This window comes from Heteronotia binoei, chromosome 10 (genome assembly GCF_032191835.1).
Source record: "Heteronotia binoei isolate CCM8104 ecotype False Entrance Well chromosome 10, APGP_CSIRO_Hbin_v1, whole genome shotgun sequence".
Lineage (NCBI taxonomy): Eukaryota > Metazoa > Chordata > Lepidosauria > Squamata > Gekkonidae > Heteronotia > Heteronotia binoei.
In genome coordinates this window covers 101,708,025-101,728,424 of record NC_083232.1, presented here as the reverse complement: position 1 = coordinate 101,728,424, position 20,400 = coordinate 101,708,025, and positions in this window count along the sequence as shown.

Sequence of the window (20,400 nt, the reverse complement as noted above, 5' to 3'; positions counted from 1 at the left end):
AATAACCAGCACTTGGTAGCAAACCCGATATACAACTGGCAGCCAGTGCAGTCAGCGTAGCCCCGGCTGTATGTGCTCCCATCTCGGGAGCCCTAATAACAGCCTAGCCACCGCGTTCTGCACTAGTTGCAGCTTCTGGGTTTGGCACAGAGGCAGCCCCATGTAGAGGGCATTACAGTAATCCAGCCTTGAGGTAACTGTTGCATGGATCATTGTTGTTAGGTCCCGACGCTCTAGGAAGGGGGCCAACTGCCTTGCCCACTTCAGATGAAAAAGAGACACAGATCTGCAACCTCTGGTGATAAAAAGTAAATTGCACGTGGTCACCCAGTGAACTTCAAGGCCAAGTGGGGATTTGAACCTTGGTCTCCTAGGTCCAACTCTAGTATTCACACCACTGCACCACACAGAATCTCAATGAGCTCTCTTCCATATGGGTGTCTGTGTGCCCCCCTCCAACAATTTAAATCCACTTTGGTGTTGTTTGTGGTTGTTTCTTTCTATGCACATGTTTGGCCATGTGACTTGGCGGTGGTAGGAGGTGCCTGTAAACTGCAGATGCCAGAAGTTTTCATGTCTACATTTCTCTGGCCGAGAGTTTTCTAGGCCAGAGACATTCACAGGTCTCTGCCTCTGCACAGCATGCCTGATAGTCCTTGTTGGTCACTCATTCAAGTACTGACCAGGGCTGACCCTGCTTGGCTTCTGAGATCTGAGGAGGTCAGGCTAGCCGGGGCCATCCAGGTCAGGCCATGGCCTACCTAGCCAATGTCAATCAGTTGTAGGGTATAGAAACAAAACAATCTGAGAGGCAGTTTGATGTGGTGGTTAAAGTGCTGGACTTATATCTGCAAAACCCAGGTTCAAATCCCCCGTCTGCCATGGAAGCATTCTGGGTTACCTTGGGCCAGCCACACACTCTCAGCCTCACCAACATCACAGGATTGCTGTGAGGCTAAATTGGAGGAGAGGAGAACCACGTAATCTGTTCAGGGTCCCCATGACGGGAGAATGGTGGAGTGTAAGTAAGTAGTCAGTCAACATTTCATTGCATATAGCCATTGACGGTTACAAAACAGAACACAAATAGCAAAATTACCAGATAACATTTTAAAAGTTCCCCAGAATGGCCAACCTCAAAGAAGATACAACGTTCAATATCGCTCTTGCTGTTATCGTCTTCATTGCAAGGGCAAACAAAGAGACTCTATAGGATACTTGAGCATCATTATCAGATAACAGAAATATAATCTTTTCAATTTCCGAATGTGCTTTTAAATTGGTTAGTATTCTGGCCAGAAATTTCACTCATGGGCACCGTAGAATATAATGAGGAAGGTTCTCTGTCACAGACAAACTGCAAATGCAGAAACATTGTTCTGGTGGGGTGTGAGAATATTGACCAGTTAACAGAGTTGTTTTCGTAGTGTGAAAATGAAGAGCCATGAAGGACATTCTGATGTTCAATCTGGAGATATTAATCAAGTATGGGGATCTCAGATTATCAGATTTGATTATTCTAAACCAGGGGGCTGCTTTAGATTTTAGGATTAGAGAATGATCTAGTAATGCATCTGAAATATATATCCAATCCCTAGCTTGAGAATTGTCATTTTGGGCCCCTAGGAGATCATGTTGTTGAGGTATCCAGAATGCCTGTGCTCTTTTGATGGTAGAAGATTAAATGAATGTTAATTTAGAGAAGTACAGCAAGAGGATTAACTTTCCCCCCAATGTTTTACTATGGCTAGGTGTACTTGTGTTCTTACAGAAGGGAGTCCTGTAAATAAATAAATAGTTACCTGAAGGAGATTCCTACCACAGGAGCCCAGGGAAGTGGCTAGTTAGGAGCTTCAACCGCTGTAGTAATATCTTTCAGTGGCTTGCTCATCCTACCTGCTGCCATTGGCCTGCCCCTTCAACCTGCACTGATAGTGAGCATGTTGGAGGGCCGGCATAGGAGCAGCAAGCCTCCAGTGCTGTTTTACCCGCTGATTGGCAGGCAGGGGTGCCCTTAAATAGCCCTGGGAGCGCGGTGCTCCACTGCCCCTTCCCGGGCATTGAAATGGACCTGGTGGGAAATGGAGGGAGGAGGAGGCTGGGGAGTGCAGGCAAATGAGGGATTTGCCTAGGGGGAAGGGGGAAGGCCAAATTCAGTACCCCTGCCCTGCCACACCCTAGGCAAATGCCTAATTTGCCTAGTGGGCAAGGTGGCCCTGGGTATTCCTGAAGAGTAACCAGCAGGGGTGGGGTGCTGAAGGACCCTCTCTGAATGGGAGCTGCCCTGGCAGAGTAGCTACTCTTTGGGGAGCTAAAATGGTATAGGTACCAGCATCTCCCCACAGTAAATAGGTTCCAGGATCTCCCCACAGTAAATGATTCTGAACCACTGGAACAAGGGCTACTTCCCCAGCCTCCGCAAAGCTTGAAAAAGTTTCTCAGGATCCTGTGGATAAGAAGCCTGGAGCGTCCGCTCCCCAATATAGGAAGAGGAAGGCAGTGGTGATTGGAGACTCCTTGCTCAGAGGGGTGGAGCCCAAAGTGTGCCGTTCGGACTTGTCATCCCGAGAGGTCTGCTGTCTGCCGGGTGCACACATTCAGCACATTCAGAAAGGACTGGAAGACTTATCAAGTCCACGGATTACTATCTTTTCTTGCTGATCCATGTGGGAACGAATGATACTGCCCGTCATAGCCCTGAACGTATTAGAAAAGACTATGTGGCTCTGGGTCAGAAGGTGAAGGAGCTGGGCAGACAGGTTGTGTTCTCATCAGTGCTTCCTGTTGAAGGCTGTGGCTTAGGACGAAAAACAAGAATACTTCAAATAAATGACTGGCTACGTCGATGGTGTCATCAGGAAAGATTCGGATTTCTGGACCATGGCTTACCCTTTCGAGATGGTCTTCTATCAAGAAATGGTTTGCACCTTATGGTGATAGAGAAGGGATACAGTGATCATGGGAGATTTCAATTACCCGGACATCTGTTGGAAGTCCAACTCTGCTAAAAATGAAAAGTCAGACAGATTCCTGACTTGTCTTGCTGACAACTTCCTTTTTCAGAAAGTGAAGAAGGAAACAAGGGGATCTGTTATCCTGGATTTGATTCTCACCAACAAGGAATAATTGTTAGGGTTTGTAGAATCTTTCAGGATCAAGTGCCGTGTTCTACTGGAGAAAGTTTTCCTTCCAGACGTTTCGTTCTCAGCTGCGGAAATGAAACGTCTGGAAGGAAAACTTTCTCCAGTAGAACACGGCACTTGATCCCGAAAGATTCTACAAACCCTAATGATGTTACCAGCCGTGAAAACCTGAAATCTTTGATAAGGAATAATTGATTGAAGAAGTGGAAATAGTGGGCACCCTGGGCAGTAGTGACCATGTGATTTTGGAATTTACAGTCTTAGGGAAGGGAAAAGCTATACGTAGTCAGACTTATAGGTTGGACTTCAAAAAGGCAAACTTTGATAAATTTAGAACTATGTTGGGTAGAATACCATGGTCAGAAATACTTTGGTGGAAGGAGGTTCGGGAGGGGTGGGAGTTTCTTAAAAGTGAAATACTGAAAGTGCAATCACAGATTTTTCCTAAGAGAAGAAAAAATGGAAAAAGCCTAAAGAAGCCGAAGTGGCTCCATAAACAGCTCTCTAAAGACTTGAGAAATAAAAAAGACTCCTTTAGGAATTGGAAGGAGGGCCTTATAACCAAGGATGAATATAAACAAATCACCCGTGCTTGTAGAGAAAAAGTTAGGAAAGCTAACGTTCGGTATGAGCTTAGGATGGCCAAAGATGCTAAAAACAGCAAAAAAGGACTCTTTTCTTATGTTCAGAGTAAGAAAAAGAGCAAGGATATGGTAGGCCCATTGCGAGGGCAAGAAAGTGAAATTGTAACAGGTAATGACGAGAGGGCGGAACTGCTCAATTCCTACTTTTCCTCAGTCTTCTCTTCTGAAGGAAACGGTGCTCAACATGGCAAAAGCAGAACATATCAGGAGGGTATGAAGTTCCAACCTAGGATCAGCACAGGGGTAGTACATAAGCACCTAATTTCTTTAAATTAAACTAAGTCCTCAGGGCCAGATGAATTGCATCCAAGAGTTCTAAAAGAGCTTGCGGATGTAATTTCTGAGCCTCTGCCTATTATTTTTGAGAATTCTTGGAGAACAGGAGAAGTGCTAGAAGATTGGAGGCGGGCAAATGTTGTCCCCATCTTCAAGAAGGGAAAAAAAGACTAACTACCAACCTGTCAGCTTGACGTCTATACCTGGAAAAGTTTTAGAACAAATCATCAAACAGTTGGTCCTGGAACATTTAGAAAGAATGGATGTGATTACTAAGAGCCAGCATGGGTTTCTCAAGAACAAGTCATGTCAGACTAACCTCATCTCTTTTTTTGAGAAAGTGACTACCATGCCTGGATCAGGAGAATACTCTAGACATCGTTTATCTTGATTTCAGCAAGGCTTTTGATAAGGTTCCACATACTATCCTTGTTGAGAAGTTGGCAAAATGTGGTTTGGATTCTGTAACCGTTAGTTGGATCTGTAACTGGTTGACAGATCGCACCTAAAGAGTGCTTGTGAATGGTTCCTCATCCTCTTGGAGAGGAGTGACAAGTGGAGTACCTCAAGGATCTGTCCTGGGACCTGTTTTGTACAACATCTTTATTAATGATTTGGATGAAGGAATAGAGGGAATGCTTATTAAATTTGCAGATGATACTAAATTGGGAGGGGTTGCAAACACAGAAGAAGACAGAAACAGGATGACCTTGACAGGCTGGAAAACTGGGCTAAAACCAATAAAATGAATTTTAACAGGGATAAATGTAAAGTTCTGCATTTAGGTAGGAAAACTCCAACGCATGGTTATAGGATGGGGAGACTTGTCTTAGCAGTAGTATGTGCGAAAAGGATCTAGGGGTCTTAGTGGATCATACATTGAACATGAGTCAACAGTGTGATGTGATGGCTAAAAAGGCAAATGCAATTTTGGGCTGTATCAACAGAAGTATAGTGTCCAGATCACTTGATGTGATGGTATCACTTTGCTCTGCTCTGGTAAGACCTCACCTGGAGTATTGTGTTCAGTATTGGGCACCACATTTTAAGAAGGATATAGACAAGCTGGAACGGGTCCAGAAGAGAGCGACGAAGATGGTGAGGTATCTGGAGACCAAGTCCTATGAGGAAAGGTTGAAGGACCTGGGGATGTTTAGCCTGGAGAGGAGGTGGCTGAGAGGTGATAAAATCACCATCTTCAAGTACTTGAAGGGCTGTCATCTAGAGGATGGTGTGGAATTGTTTTCTGTGGCCCCGGAAGGTAGGACCAGAACAATGGGTTGTAATTAAATCAAAAGAGTTTCCGGCTCAACATTAGGAAGAACTTCCTGACCGTTAGAGCGATTCCTCAGTGGAACAGGCTTCCTCGGGAGGTGGTTGGCTCTCCTTCCTTGGAGGTTTTGAAACAGAAGCTAGATGGCCATCTGATAGCAATGAAGATCCTGTGAATTTAGGGGGAGGTGTTTGTGAGTTTCCTGCATTGTGCAGGGGGTTGGACTAAATGACCCTAGAGGTCTGTGATTCTATGATTTTATGAATTTAGGACTAGAAATGAAATGATAGATCTTTGTAAATCCCTTCACATTTCTCAAAAGAGAATTAACCTGCAGAGCAGGAACTGGCTCACATATTCTACTCACCTTATAACATCCTCTTTTAATGCCAAGTGAGCTCTTTTATCTTCCCTAATATTGGACCTTATGCCGTCAATTTTCAACTAATGAGTCTCATAAGAGATATCATTTTACTTTTTGGTTTTTTTGGCCCTTGGGGATTACTAAAATTCCACTGAAGGGAGGGGGGTTGCCTTACATACCTGCCTACATCACCTTCATAAAGCGGTGGCTTTCCCCTCCTCAACTCTGTTCTGTTATTCCAAAGCTGTGTTAATGAAATTAATTTTGTCTACTATTGATCCCTCTGTAATTACATTTTGTGCTGTCATTCACTTACCAATCAAGATCTGGGTTAATGGCAATCAAGCAAGGAAATGAAGGCTTGGTGCTGAGAATTTAATTCCAAAACCAAAGTACAGAGGGACAAAACAATTTACTCAGAGGGACAAAACAATTTACCCTCCCGCACCCCAGGATGGGGACAAAACAATTTACTCTTTTCCCACAAATACATTTGGCTTCAGCCAAACTGCACACTTCTCACAATTTTTGGCAGTCTGTGTGAAAATATTTGAAATGGGTTTCTTCCATGGCCTCTGGAGCTGTGAAGCAACCACCTACTGTATCACCTTGCCCAAGAATGAAAGAAAATGGATGCTTTGAAGGGTGGGTTCTAGGGCATTATGGCCCACTGATGTCTTTCCCCGCCCTAAAGGCCACCCCCCTCCCCCCCCCCCAGGCTGCACCTCTAAGAGCTCTAGGAATTTCCCCAAAGCTGGAATTGGTAACTCTGAAGGTGGTAGGCCTGCTCTGGGCCATATTAGTTCAAAGTGCAAGTTGGGGAGGGCTTGCTCATGGGGTTGCCAACTACAGCCTGGGGAATTCCTGGAGATTCAATATAAGGCAGATTCACGTGTTCACCTCTCACACTGAGAAGTGTCAAGATCTGGTTCTTGACATGTTATCATGTAACCTGCATTTTCATGTATTTTGTATTCTCATGCTTTTTCTTTGACTCTATCTGTAGGCCCACATTCTTTGTAACTTTCTATAAGTGATTTCTCTGCCCTAGCCAGCAACACACATTCCTTTTGAAGCAGGGAAGGTCACCTGTTATTTGTATGGCTAGAGACTGTTAACTTTCGATTTTGAAGAAAGCTGTCTGAACTGTGAGGGGAAAAGGGAGAGTGTCTTTCTTTGAATTATTGTAATTGTCCACCAGAATCTGTGCGTTTAAATGCCTGCGCAATTAGCAGTCACAGTAAAGTATAAAGGTATAGCCTGACCAGTGGTCAGTTTTAGCAAGACCAGTCCTTGCTGTGAACATGCTTATTAGTTAATAAACGCCTAATTTGATTTACATCAAAGAGGTGTAATTAATGAATGCTGCACAGAACTTGACAAAGAGAGGAATATATTTATCCTTTACCAAACTTTGGGAAACAATTTCCTTTTCCTTAAAAGCAAAACAATTACTTTATGACGCCTGGTTGCTGGGAGGCCAACTAAAACTGCTCAGTGGACTATACCTGGATTAGCACATCCTTGTAAAAGCTAAATTAATTGTTGTGTCATAATATTTTGTACACTAAAAACAATTAACTGAAAGAGCACATGGTCTCCAGTGGGTGAAAAATAGCATATTAAAGGTATTAGGTTAATTATATCAGCAATCATTTTCCTCCTGAAATAAAATTACTTCTAGTTTAAAAAAAAAAAAAAAAACAGGGCAATTGTTATTAACTCATCACCACAGCCCATACAAAACAATTTATATTTTGGAGACATTAGAACAAGAAAGGCACTTGCCTTGTTAACTATGCTGCTTTACTTAGTACATGGACAGCTATTTTTCTGTAGATCTGTATGCTTTTTGAGACCTTCAAATACATATTAATAGCATTTCTGCACCTTAAAAATAAGCCAGTTTACAAAAAAACAGTTATCATTACTGTGTGTTCAGTAGAATTGTAAACACAACAGTAATGAGCTTCCTAAAAATGGTGGAAGGAAGGAAAAGACAAAGGGTTGCCAACTTCCAGGAACTCCAACTGATCTCTAGACTACAGAGATGGGTTCACCTGGAGGAAATGGCAGCTTTGGAGGGTGGACTCTATGCACCACAAATCCCACAGAAAGGAGGCTGGGATCTGCTTTGGGGTTTAAGTTATACAAGCCTGATGCCTAAATCTCATTTGCTGACCCACATTTGCTGCAGCTGGTGAGATTCATTTGAATGGTTAAGCAGAGTAAGTGAATACCCTGACCTGGATGATCCAGGTTAGCCTGATCTTTTCACATCTTGGAAGCTAAGTAGGTTTAGCACTTGGATAGAAGATGACAAAGGAAGACCACCAGGGCTCCGACATTGAGGCAGGCAATGGCAAACCATGTCTGAAAGTTTCTTGCCTTGAAAAACCTTATGAGGTCACCATAACTAAGTTGCAACTTGACAGCACTTTCCACCACCAAGTTAATAAGGGAATGGAACATGATTATGAACTTCCGTCCATTATGTAGACACAAGGGGCGTTTCCGCACTGACCTTAATCGGCAGCGACGCCCCTCTTCACCGCGCAGGATCTGCGCGGATTTCGCACCAATTGCCGCGGAGCACCCGGAAGAGCCGGAAAGTCCCGCGGGTTTTTGGCGGTTTCCATTTGTGCCGCAAAAGTCGCGGGACTTTCCAGCTCTTCCGGGTGCTCCGCAGCAAAGAATAATACACTCCTTCTGTTTGGGATGGTTATCCCCAGCCCCGACCCCTCCTCTCCCAGGCCATCCTCTTTCACCCTCCTTCTTTTCCACCCCTCTTCAGGCATCCTACTTGCCTGCGTGTCCTTCCTGGGGTTGCCAGCTCTGGATTGAGAAAATACCTGGAGATTTGGGGCGTGAAAGCTGAGGAGGACAGGTTTTGGGGAAGGGAGGAACTTTAATGGGGTACAATGCCATAGAGTCCCAATGTGTCCATTTTCTCCAGAGGAACTGTCACCTGGAGATCAGCTGTAATCGCAGAAGATCTTCAGCTGCCACCTGAAGGTTGGCAGCTCTTGCTCCTTCCCCTCCCTGCTTGTGAAGCCTCCCACCACCTGCCTGCAACCCTTCCTGCAGTGGTCCTAGCAATCTGGAAGTGCGGGTGGTGAAGCTCTAGCAAGTGAGCAGCAGGTGGATGGATGGATGGATGGATGGATGGATGGGGTGACAGTAGTGGACCCTGCCGGAAACCCTAGGCCCCACCCCAGTATATGCTGACACTGGCCCTCCCACCTCACACCCAGCTTCAAGAAGGATGTATCTGAGTTGGTCAAGGAGGGACACCTGCCAACCCAGCCAGGTCAGCTGAATCTACCTTGGGAATGAATCAATGGGGTGGCAGCAGGTGTTGCACCTCACACCTGCTTGCGTAGTCTCCTTGAGCATGGAAGAAGACATCTCCCGGGAGCCATGGCCAGGTCATTAAAAGCATCTCTGTGATCCAACAAACCCCATCAGCTCATCAGAGAAACAGTGTGAAATGGGGGACTAGCACTTATTTGTAGGGTTGCCAAGTCAAATTCAAGAACTGTCTGGGGACTTTGGGGATGGAGCCAGGAGACATTGAGGATGGAGCCAGGAGCAAGGCTGTGAGAAGCATAATTGAACTCCAAAGGGATTTTGGCCATCACATGTAAAGGGACAGCACATCTTTTAAATGCTTTCTCTTCATTGGAAGTTCATAGAATTGGACCCTCTGGTCCAATCTTTTTGAAACTTGGAGGGTGTTTTTAGGAGAGCCATTGAATGCTATGTTGCAAATTAGGTGCTTCTACTTCAAAAACCAGAGCCCCAGATATCTGTGGATCAATTCTCCATTATACCCTATGGAAATCGGTCTCCATCAGGAATAATGGAATTCCTAGCAGACATTTCCCTCCCCCCCCCGCTTTCTGATGACTTGGAAGTGGGGGGAGGGCCTCCAACCTGGCGGATCCCCTGCCCCCACCTGGGGATTGGCAACCCTACTTATTTGTGATATTTTGAGGAGCTTTGGTTGCCCCGTGTTTGTAAATACCTGGAGGGTGGAGACTGAGGAGAGACTTCAGTAGGGTGTAATGCCATATAACCCTCCTTCCAAAGCAGCCGCGCTCTACAGGAAAAGTGGAATAATATTTTTAAAACAGAAATAAGTGATTCAAGTAGCCTGGAGATCAGCTATAATTCTAGGAGATCTCTTCAGTTCAGGCTGCTGATGCTAAAAAACTGAGATAGAATTAAGACAAAACTAGAAGAAATTGCCTTAACAATAATCCACAGAATGAACTGAAATATTTTTATTTAGCAATATGACACTTGAGTCCCTTAATACGAAATCCCACTGATTCCTGATGATTCACTGACATTTCAAAGATCTCAGTGATTTTTAAGAACTGATGGGAAAGGTTAGGCTCTCTAAATGAATGCTACCAGTAATTAGATAAATTCAAGCTCAGTTCTTGGAGGTCAAATCCAACAATTCCATCATGGAGTTGGGGAAAAGAACTATTGTTATAAACTCATGAGGGGTGTTTTTGCATAGCAGAACCTGCAGCATATAAACTGTGATATTTTTCACAATTACACTCACAGTTTATGTTCTGAAGTCTCTTGCTTTCATCCCCTGCTGCTTTCAATTTTTTTGTTACTTTACACTCAGCTGGTAAGGTTAACAGTTTAATACCGGTCTCCAGATATAATGTCATGTCGCATAGATATTCAAGATCCTGCAGTAGTGAATGAAGATAATGTTCCTTGTAAATTAGGTCACAATGTACTGTAAACTGAAGGAAGGGAGTGGAGGAGGAGGAGAGTTGGGTTTTATACCCTGCTTTTACCTACCCTTAAGGAGTCTCAAAGTGGTTTACAATCACCCCTTCCTCTCCCCACAGCAGGCATCTTGTGAGGCAGGTGGGGCCAACAGAGTTCTGAGAGAACTGTGACTGGCCCAAGGTCACCCAGCAGGATTCATGTGGACAAATGGGGATTAGAATCTGCCACTCTTAATCAGCACACCACTCTTGACTACACCAGTTCATACAAAACACTGCAGCCGGAATGTTGGCTGAGGTGGGTTGTGGCTCCAGTCTTGTTGCATGTACACTGGCTCCCAATCTGTTTCCAGGCTCCATTTAGGGTTGCCAGGTCTGTGTTGGAAAATACCTGGAGACTTTGGGATGGATCTGGGAGAGGGTGGGGTTTAGAAAGGTCAGCATGGTGCAATCCCAAGCAAGGATGGCCAACGGTAGCTCTCCAGATGTTTTTTGCCTACAACTCCCATCAGCCCCAGCCATTGGCCATGCTGGCTGGGGCTGATGGGAGTTGTAGGCAAAAAACATCTGGAGAGCTACCGTTGGCCACCCCTGTGTCAAGCATAGATTTCAAAATAACCAGTCCTTGGATTTTGAAACAAAGTTTGGTTTATTGATAATCCATGTGGCTCAGCCGAGCTAGGTATTGGAACTGATACATTGTAACAGTAGACTACATGCTTTAAAATGGCACATTGAAGGTTCTATAAACAGTTCTACATTCTCTAAACAATTCTACATTCATGTGTGAAATTCACACTCTATCTTCCTTATCTCTATTGCGGTTGGCGCATCCTGAGTTCAGACCTGGCTTTATCTTCAAAGAGGACATTCCTGCATTTGTTAGTAAAAGCGAAAGAGGCAAAGGAGGGGGTTTGCTACTTTGATGTGCCTAAGTTTAATTCATGGTTAGTAACATTTTTGTAATCTGGCAACTACAATCAAGAATGAACATACAATGCTTGACACCCTGCCATAGAGACCTCCCATCAAAGGAGCCATTTTTTCCAGGGGAGCTGATCTCTGCCAGCTGGAGATCAGTTGGAAAAGCAGATCTCCAGGCCTCACTTGGAGGCTGGCAACCCTAGCCCAATTCACGACGCTGGTGCTTCAAAGCCCTATATGGCTTGGGGGCAGCAGGACCGGATCTACATGTTTTTTGAGGGGGGGCAAATTTAAAATATGATGCCCCCTTATGGGCCATTCTATGTTATGGTCCCATATAATACAATGGACTCCATACCCAATTTGGCACCCTCCACCTTTCAGCTCCCAGGACAAGCACCCCCCTCAGCCCCCCCCCCCCCCGATCCAGCCCTTAAGGCCAGCATACTTTAAGGAACACCTTCTGCTGCATGAACCTACCAATCCACTCTGGCCATTTTGGGAGGCTCTACTTTGGGTGCCCCCATCAGGCTAGACAGGGCCTTCTCCATCATGGCACCAAAACTTTAGAACTTCCTCCCCAGGGAGATCCACTTGTCTCTCTCTCCTGTTGATTTCTACCAGTGTATGGAGACTTTTTTGGTCTTTTTGACATTCCCTCACTAACTCCTGTTAGCCCTCCTCCCTGGTTTTGGTGTTATGTGTGTTTGTCTGGTTTGATTGAATCATTGTTTTATTGGATTTTTAAAATTGATTTATGGGATTTTTAATGGAATTACAGTATGTAATATATATTATCGTCTTAAATGTTTTAATGTTTCAATGTTTGCCAGCTTGGGGACTCTATTTGAGTGGAAAGGAAGCATAGAAATGTTTTAAAGAAAATAATTTTAAATTAAGTACATTATTTATAGTCCGCCTTTCTCACAGTTACTCAAAGCAGATTAAACAGTCAACAAAATGGGATGTTCAATAACTAAAGCATTTGAATTTTAGACATCTGGAACTACCAAGAAGAACAGGAGCACAGCATGATGCTGTACAGAAATTACATCATAGGTTCCAATTTACAATCTGCCTGCATACAGCAGTAAAGACCACAAGTCCCAATCATTTATCCAAGAAAAAGTATGCAAAGGCACTTTCTGCTGTACAGCCTTATTACCTGTGCAGGAAAGCCCTCTTGAGTAGTTTGTAGGAGGCCAGGAGAGGGGGAGCTTTCCTGGTCTTCTTAGGCAGGCCACTCCACAAAGTGGGACAAGGCTTCCCAACCCCCCCCCCCCCCGCCCTGGCGGGAGACCCCCGAAATTGCATCCTCCTCCCCCGCTCTCAAAAATCTGGGGGCGGGGGGGGAGAGAACATACCTTTAGGCATCATGTTGTAGAGCTTCCAATCCGTTTTAAAATGTGTCCCTTTAAGGCTGCACAGGAAACAGGAAGGGCTTCATGGGAAAGTAACCGTTTCCATGGAGAACGGCCCCTCCCTTTCTTTTCCTGTGGAGCCTTGCTTTCGTTTTCCCAGCAAGCACATTCTGCTGGAAGAAGACCAAGTACGGTAAGTGTTTGTGTGTTTGAGAGAGAGAGAGAGAGGGAGTGGGCAGGAAGGGGGGATTCCCTGGTATGGAGGCCCTCCCCCCCTTTAGAAAGCGTGGAGGGGAGGGGAATGTCTACTAGGCACTCTATTATTCCCTATGGAGAACGATTCCCATAGGGAATAATAGGGAATTGATCCGTGGGTATTGGGGGCTCTGGGGGGGGGCTATTTTTTGAGGTAGAGGCACCAGATTTTTTAGTATATCATCTAGTGCCTCTCCCCAAAATACCCCCCCAAGTTTCAAAATGATTGGACCAGAGGGTCCAATTCTATGAGCCCCAAAAGATGGTGCCCCTATCCTTAATTATTTCCTATGGTATGTGATGGCCAGAACTCCCTTGGAGTTCAATTATGCTTGTCACATCCTTGTTCCTGGCTCCACCCCAATGTCTCCTGGCTCCACCCCCAAAGTCTCCTGGCTCTGCCCCCAAAGTCCCCAGATTTTTCTTTAATTGGACTTGGCAACCCTAAGTGGGACCCCCAACAGAGAAAGTACCTGCACGGGTAAGTCTTCATCTGGGTTGGTGGGCTCCTCTTCCTCAGCAAATGGACAAAGGCTCACATTATGCAGAATTCTCAACCAATAGAAAATGAGATTTAATTGAGTCAAGTATCAGGTTAGAGACCAGCTAGATTTTTTTTGGGGGGAATAAACTTTCAAGAGTCAAAGCTGGTTTTGTCAGGGAGGGGTTTCCATTCCTACTTGTGTCAGAGAAAGTAAGTCTTGACTCTCACAAGTTTATAGTCTGAAAATCTTAGTGGTCACTAAGGGCTTCTGGACTCGAATCTGCTTCTTCCACTTGCAGGCCAACAAGGCTCCCCTCTGAAATGACGTTCTAGCCTAAGTTTCTGAACTTGTCTATTTGGAAGGACTGCATTTGTGTGACCTTCTATGTCCCTTGCACAGGATTAGAATTTTAGAGCACTCAGCATATTCAAGCCACAATGCCTTTAAACCGGACAAAAAGATCGCCATCATTTACAAGCCTGCTTGGAACAGACATCGAGTCAACCTTTTATTCTCCTTTTAACCTTTTATTCATTCTCCTTTTAACAAGTGTCTTTTGTGACAACTGTCCTGTTTATACTATTTGTTTTTCCATCCTCACAAATCACTTTTTATTTGTAGCATTTCCCCCCCTTCCAGATCCTTTAAAATGATTCACTTTGACAATACAGGTAAAAGCATGTCACCATTAATAATCTAGTTAAAGAATCAAAACACCAACAAGGCGCATTTTTCACGTCATAAAACATCTTGCCATCCACAAGGATGCTCTGTGAGGGGCTCAGAGTCTGGAGCCACAGGTGGCTTGTGTGCAAAGCAAGTAGGAATCCTTTCCCAGGGCCAACTGCTCAGGGGAAATGAACCCCTCATGAATCCAGCCTGCTCGCAGCCATGTCAGCAAAAGCCCTCATGCAGCAGGAGGTAAAGGCAAGGCTGAAACTGGCCTAAACTACATGGGTAATTTCAGGATGGAGCCTGCGGAGGAGATGGACCTCAGTTAGGGTTGCCAGCCTCCAGGCGGTGGCTGGAGATCTGCTATTACAATGGATTACAACAGAAATCAGTTCACCTGGAGAAAATGGCTGCTCTGGAAGGTGGACAGAATGCCATAATGTTCCACTGAAGTCTCTCCTCTCCACAAAACCTGTCCTCCCCAAGTCCCACTCCCCCCCCCAAAAAAAATCCCAGGTGTTTCTCAACCCAGAGCTGGCACATGTAGGCAGGGCTTTTTTTGAGTAGGAGTGCACAGTGCTGGCTTGGTGTCAGGGGTGTGGCCTAATATACAAATGAGTACTGCTAGGCTTTTTCTACAAAAAGCCCTGTGTGAAACAATGGTGATGTCAGGGGATGTGGTCTAATATGCAAATGAGTTCCTGCTGGGTTTTTTCTACAAAAAAAGCCCGCATATAGGTATAATGCCATATGGTCCACTCTCCAAGGCAACCATGTTCTCCTGGGGAAATCATCTTTGCTGGCTGGAAATCAAGTGTAATTCCAGAGGATCTTCAGGACCCACCTGGCAACCCTGGGTGATTTACATTTGCAAGAAATGGCAATACAATTCAGATTTCAAGGTCTCCTAATCAGGGCCGGTGCCAGGCTTTTTGGCACCCTAGGTGAGGCTACCTACTGGCACACCCCCCCCCCAACCAATCAAATCACAGCAGCAAGAAATCTGCTTTAAATGCGATAGCCAAAACTCCCCTCAGAATTCAATTGTGCTTGTCACAACCTCGCTCCTGGCTCCACCTCCAAAGTCTCCTGGCTCCACCCTCAAACTCCCCAGGTACTTCCTGAGTCAGACCTGGGAACCTTAGCTAAGTGATACAATAAGTAGACCTACCTGTCCAAGTGCAAGTACAGTGGGATGCTAAATTTGGCTCTCATCCCAGTAAAAATATGAAGCAAGGCACCCTCAGGCACAACGAATGTACTCATGTCAGTCTTCAGCTAGTAGGTCTGTTTTGCTTTGCTGTGACATTAACCCAGCTGCTTCTCGAGAATTAACATTTAACTAGACACTGGTATTCCGGCTGCCCTCTGATCAGAGACTGCCCCCCCACCCCCCAATTGAAACGCTTAAATGTAAAAGGAAAATAATTAAAGCGGAACAGTGGCAAGAAATTTAAAGACTCTAAAACTCTGGATCAAACGGAATGTAAAAACACCCCTTGTCAGGCCAGGCCAGGCCATGTGTCTCATAACGTGTAATGCCAGGTAGCAGAAATATAAACTTCATAAAAGATACAAACACAATTAAATATATTATAGTATCGTATAATTGCAGTGTCAGAAGGGTGATGTAGTCGAACCCCCTACACAAAGCAGGAAATTCTCCCTCCCCTTTTTTACTTAAAATACAAACATGCTTAAAACATTAACACTCTTGCAATATTTTGTTGCTGATGCCCTGTCACCTAAATGCCCTTGGTGGCTTAAGCCTTTCATATGTGCAGGAGTTCCCCTGTCCCACCATGACAGCTTCGCTCATCTCAACAGGGCCTTCTGCAGGTGCAAATGGGCAAAATCAATAACTGCCTATACCTATGCCTTCTCTGCTGTGGCTCCCACCTTATGGAATGGTCTGCCTGGGGACTTCAGGGAGGCTTCCCCTCTCCTGGCTTTCTGCAAACTGCGCAAAGCAGAATTACTCAGGGTGACTTTTTTACACAAGAGAATAGGTTTATGGGAGGGAAGGCCACAGGGTAGATCCCTATCTTGTAGGATCTCAGAAGCTCTGCCAGGTCAGTCCTTGGAAGGAAGAACGCCCCCCCCCCCTCCAGGGAAGATTCTGCTGAGGAAGGCCATGGCCAACCACCTCTGCTTCTCACTGTCAAGCATATGTACTCCTGTTAGCATAGAACTGCATTGTTTATCCTTGCTCTTTGCTGGTGCATATCAAAGCCATGTAACCCGTTCTCTAGTTTGCACCTCTGGTAACAAATGCAGGAATGCCAGCTTTGAAGATAATGCCTCTCGAGACAGATTCCCAGGCCTCGGCCTGGGACCCAGGATGTTATTAACTACAAAAGATAACTGTGAATGTAGCACTTCACACGCCTATGTTAGAATTCTTAGCAGTCTTTAGTATTCCTTTGATGTACTGCTTAAATCTAGCTGCTATGCAATACACTGTATCACTCTCAATATGGTCCTTGGATAAGTAACATGGATTATCAATAAACCAATACTCTGTTTTTAAACATTGTTTGGATCTTTTGAAACAACTATGCTTGACACTCACTTGCCTTGAAAGCCCTTTGCTGGGGTCACCGTAAGTCTACTGCGACTTGTTAGCATGTTTCACACAAACACAATCGGGTTGTACTGTAAGGAACTGATTCAGAAAAATGCTTTGGTAAAGAGGAAGGGGCTGGGGACTATAATTGTTTGAACAGTATGTCTTTTCTGTTGCTGTAAATATGTTCCTACTAGGTCATTTCTGCATTGTTGGACATCAGATGTTCCAGCCATTGATTGTGTTCAGTGCCGGTACTGGGGTGCCCTGCCGTCCCTGCCACCCCAGGCAAGGTACTCCACCCCCTGTGGGCAAAGCACCCTCTCTCCCCCCCCCGGTCTCCCCCCTCCCCAGGTGCCCGGCCAGCCTCTCCAGAGTGGCCTTACTAGCCAGAGCTTCCTCCCTTGGCTTCCCTTCCTTCTATAGTTCCCTATAGAAAAGCAGTATGGCATGGTCTGGCTAGGGCCACTGGGATCCAGATGCCTCTGATGCCTCTTCTCTCCTTCGGGATTTAAAATGTGCAGGAAAGGCCCACCGATGAGCTGATTGGTGGAGCCTTTATTTGCGAGCAGGGAGAGCAGTGGCTCTCCCTTCCTTGCTCGCTCATTCCCCCCACATCCAATTCAACGCTCCCCCAGGGCTGCGCTCATAGGCGACTGCCTACAGTCACCCAATGGACATGCCAGGCCTGATTGTATTGACTCATACTGTGTGACCCACCTCGAAACTCAGCTAGAAAGGTAATGTAATAATGAAAGAAAGATAATGTAAATAAATGAAATAAAAATAAAATAATCCCAGCAAAGGTATTAAGAGCCAAGCTGAAATACAGATTCACTGAGGAAGAAGCTGTGCAGGAGGGTGTCCCTCTGGGTTGCCAACCTCCATGTGGGGCCTGGAGATCTCTTGATGTTACCACTAACCTTCAGACCACAGAGATCAGATCCCTTGCAGAAAGCAGCTGGCCTCTGGGGCAGCACATCCCTACAGAGGCCCCCTCTCCCCTCCAAACTCTACCCTTCTCAGGCTCCACCCCCCAAAATGTCCAGGAAATTCCAAAGCCAGAACTGACAACCCAAATGCCCCTGCTCTGATTCAAAGAAGGCATCAAGAGAGAATGCTCCCCTCCCCGCTAGTTTTGCTAACCCAGTATAAATGTGAATCTGCTTATTAAGGAGGAAATGAGATTTTAAATGAACTCCAGCACAACAAAGCAATTGCTTGCAAAAGAAATCCAACCGCAGCAATTAAGCCGGGAATGGGAGAAAAGAGAAAAACTGCAACACTAACTGTTGTTACCCTAGAGTATCCTCGCTGAAGTAATGACATTACTCCAGAGTAAATTCATTACTGAAGAATGGTAATCATAGCTCTGTAATGAATAAGTAAAGAACACATAATCACTCTAGTACCATAACAGTTTTTTTTAAAAAAAAAAATAGCGCTCCACTGTTCTGTTTTAAGGGATCTTTCCTTATACCTTTCACTCAAACCCCTAATGTCCTACTAGTACAATAAGTGAATCATGACTGTTGTACAGTGGGCCACTAAACCCTGGGCCAAGAAGAATTTGCAACCTGCTAACATTGTACCTGAAGCCAGTTCCCTGTTAAAATGATAGCATCTTTCCCACTGTGATTCTCAGCAACTTGCACTAAAAACATTTCTAAAAAATTCTCTGCTCTATTAGGACAGGGCAAAGACAGGTTTGAATGACACACATCTGAGTTGCCAGACTCCAAGTGGGGCCGGAGAGCCCTTTGAATTGCCCTGGAGAAAATGGTTGCTTTGGAGGAAGGAGTCTATGGCTGTGATCACACAAGCAGTTTTATCAGACATCATTGCTGTTTTCTTCTGGATTTAAAGTGCATGATCAGACAGCAACATCTGCTTCCTATTCCCCATCCTGTTCTGACCCACTTTTGAAGTGGAGTTATTAGGCACTAGGGAAAGTGGATGTCTGTGCTTTCACCCTGCATTTTCGACTATCTGAACTCCACTGTTGCAAACTCATGCTGTTTGGGAAGTCTGAACCTTCCCTTCCATTTTTGCCTTCTTTAAAAAAAACCAATTCTGCCCTGTTTCTGCATCAGAGTTGCTGTTTGAGAGCATCCTATGATTGACACAAGAGTAAATGTACTGAAGGCATTGGGGTTACTGTCATGCAAATCTTCACTCCCCTCATGTATTCCACAGAAGAGCAGTGAAGGGAAGGAGGCTGAGAGGGGTCGGAGTACTTGGCAGAAGGATTGTGGAGCTGTCAAAAAGGAGCTAGAGCTTCAAATACCTGCTTGTGCACATTGGTGACAGGCCAAAGAAAAAAAGTGGAGGGGGATGCTGTAACAATCTGATTGATAGACCATGAGGCAAGTACACAGTGAGGCCAGTTCAGGGTGGGATGCCTGATCAAAACTTCTAATTGCAAAATAAAATTAGAGGTGCAGACAGATTGTGCCAAGCCTGTAGTGTGACCACAGCCTAAGGCATTCTATCCTGCTGAGGCTCCTTCACTCTCTGAACTCTCTCCTCCCCAGGCTCCATCCCCTTGATCGCCAGGAATTTCCTAACCCACAGCTGGTAACTTGACTCTTCCAGAGACTTCCTGCCTGACAACCTCCCAGTACATGTTGTCTGGGACAAAGAAGCAGAACCAGGACTCTCCAAACAGAAAGCTACACCAGCTATCATATGAAATATGAACATGCCCATTACTACAGTTCTTTTCTTTTAACAGGAAAAACACTTTGGGCCTGGGCAGAAGGGTATCTATTCCATTCCCCTGTGGGTACTTAACATTAAGTTTGTGAAAAAGGCATTTATGTTAAGCTGGCCAGCCCTTGTCCACCAAAGCAACAATAGGTTTCTTCTTCTTCTTCTTCTTCTTCTTCTTCTTCTTCTTCTTCTTCCTCTCGCTCTTGCTTCAAGGACATTGTCATTTGTTGAACAAAGCTTGAGTCCACCTTTAAGACCAGCAAAGTTGTGTTCAAGGTATAAAGTTTCATGTGCTTGCACACTTCTTCAGATACAATCTAATGGAAATTACCAATCCATACGTTATAGGTAGATGGTGAGCAGTAAATTAGCATGCAGCATAATGAAGATGTTTAACAGATTCAAGAACCAAACAGGAATAACAAGCTCCATTTATATGGTAACCATTTGTTTGGGTTTAAATTGTGCTCATGCACATGAAAGCTTACACCCAGAATAAAACTTTGTTGGTCTTGAAGGTGCTGCTGGACTCAAACTTTGTTCTATTGCTTCAGACCAACATGGCTACCAACCTAAATACCCCCTCCCCTACAAACTAAGTGTGCATTGTGGGTAATGGCTTCATTATCATTATCATCGTCATCTTTAGCAACAGTAGTCACAATCAGGTAGTGGCAGCACTGTACACAGCATTTGGCAGAATTACAGATGCGAAGTCTGATCCTTTGTCTCAAGGAGCTAACAAAAATAATTTTAAAAAAGTATTCTAGCCAAGGAATGCAACAGTTGGAAGGGAACAAGATGGAGGCAAAGATAACTATGAAGAGAAGTGTACCCAGTTCTTGTTAAAGTGAAATTCTAAGACAAATTCAGAATCTATCCATCTATCATATTACAAAGCTTTCCCCTCCATTTAACCTTCAAAACAACCCAGTATGGTAGGCCAGGCTGAGACAGAATGTCTG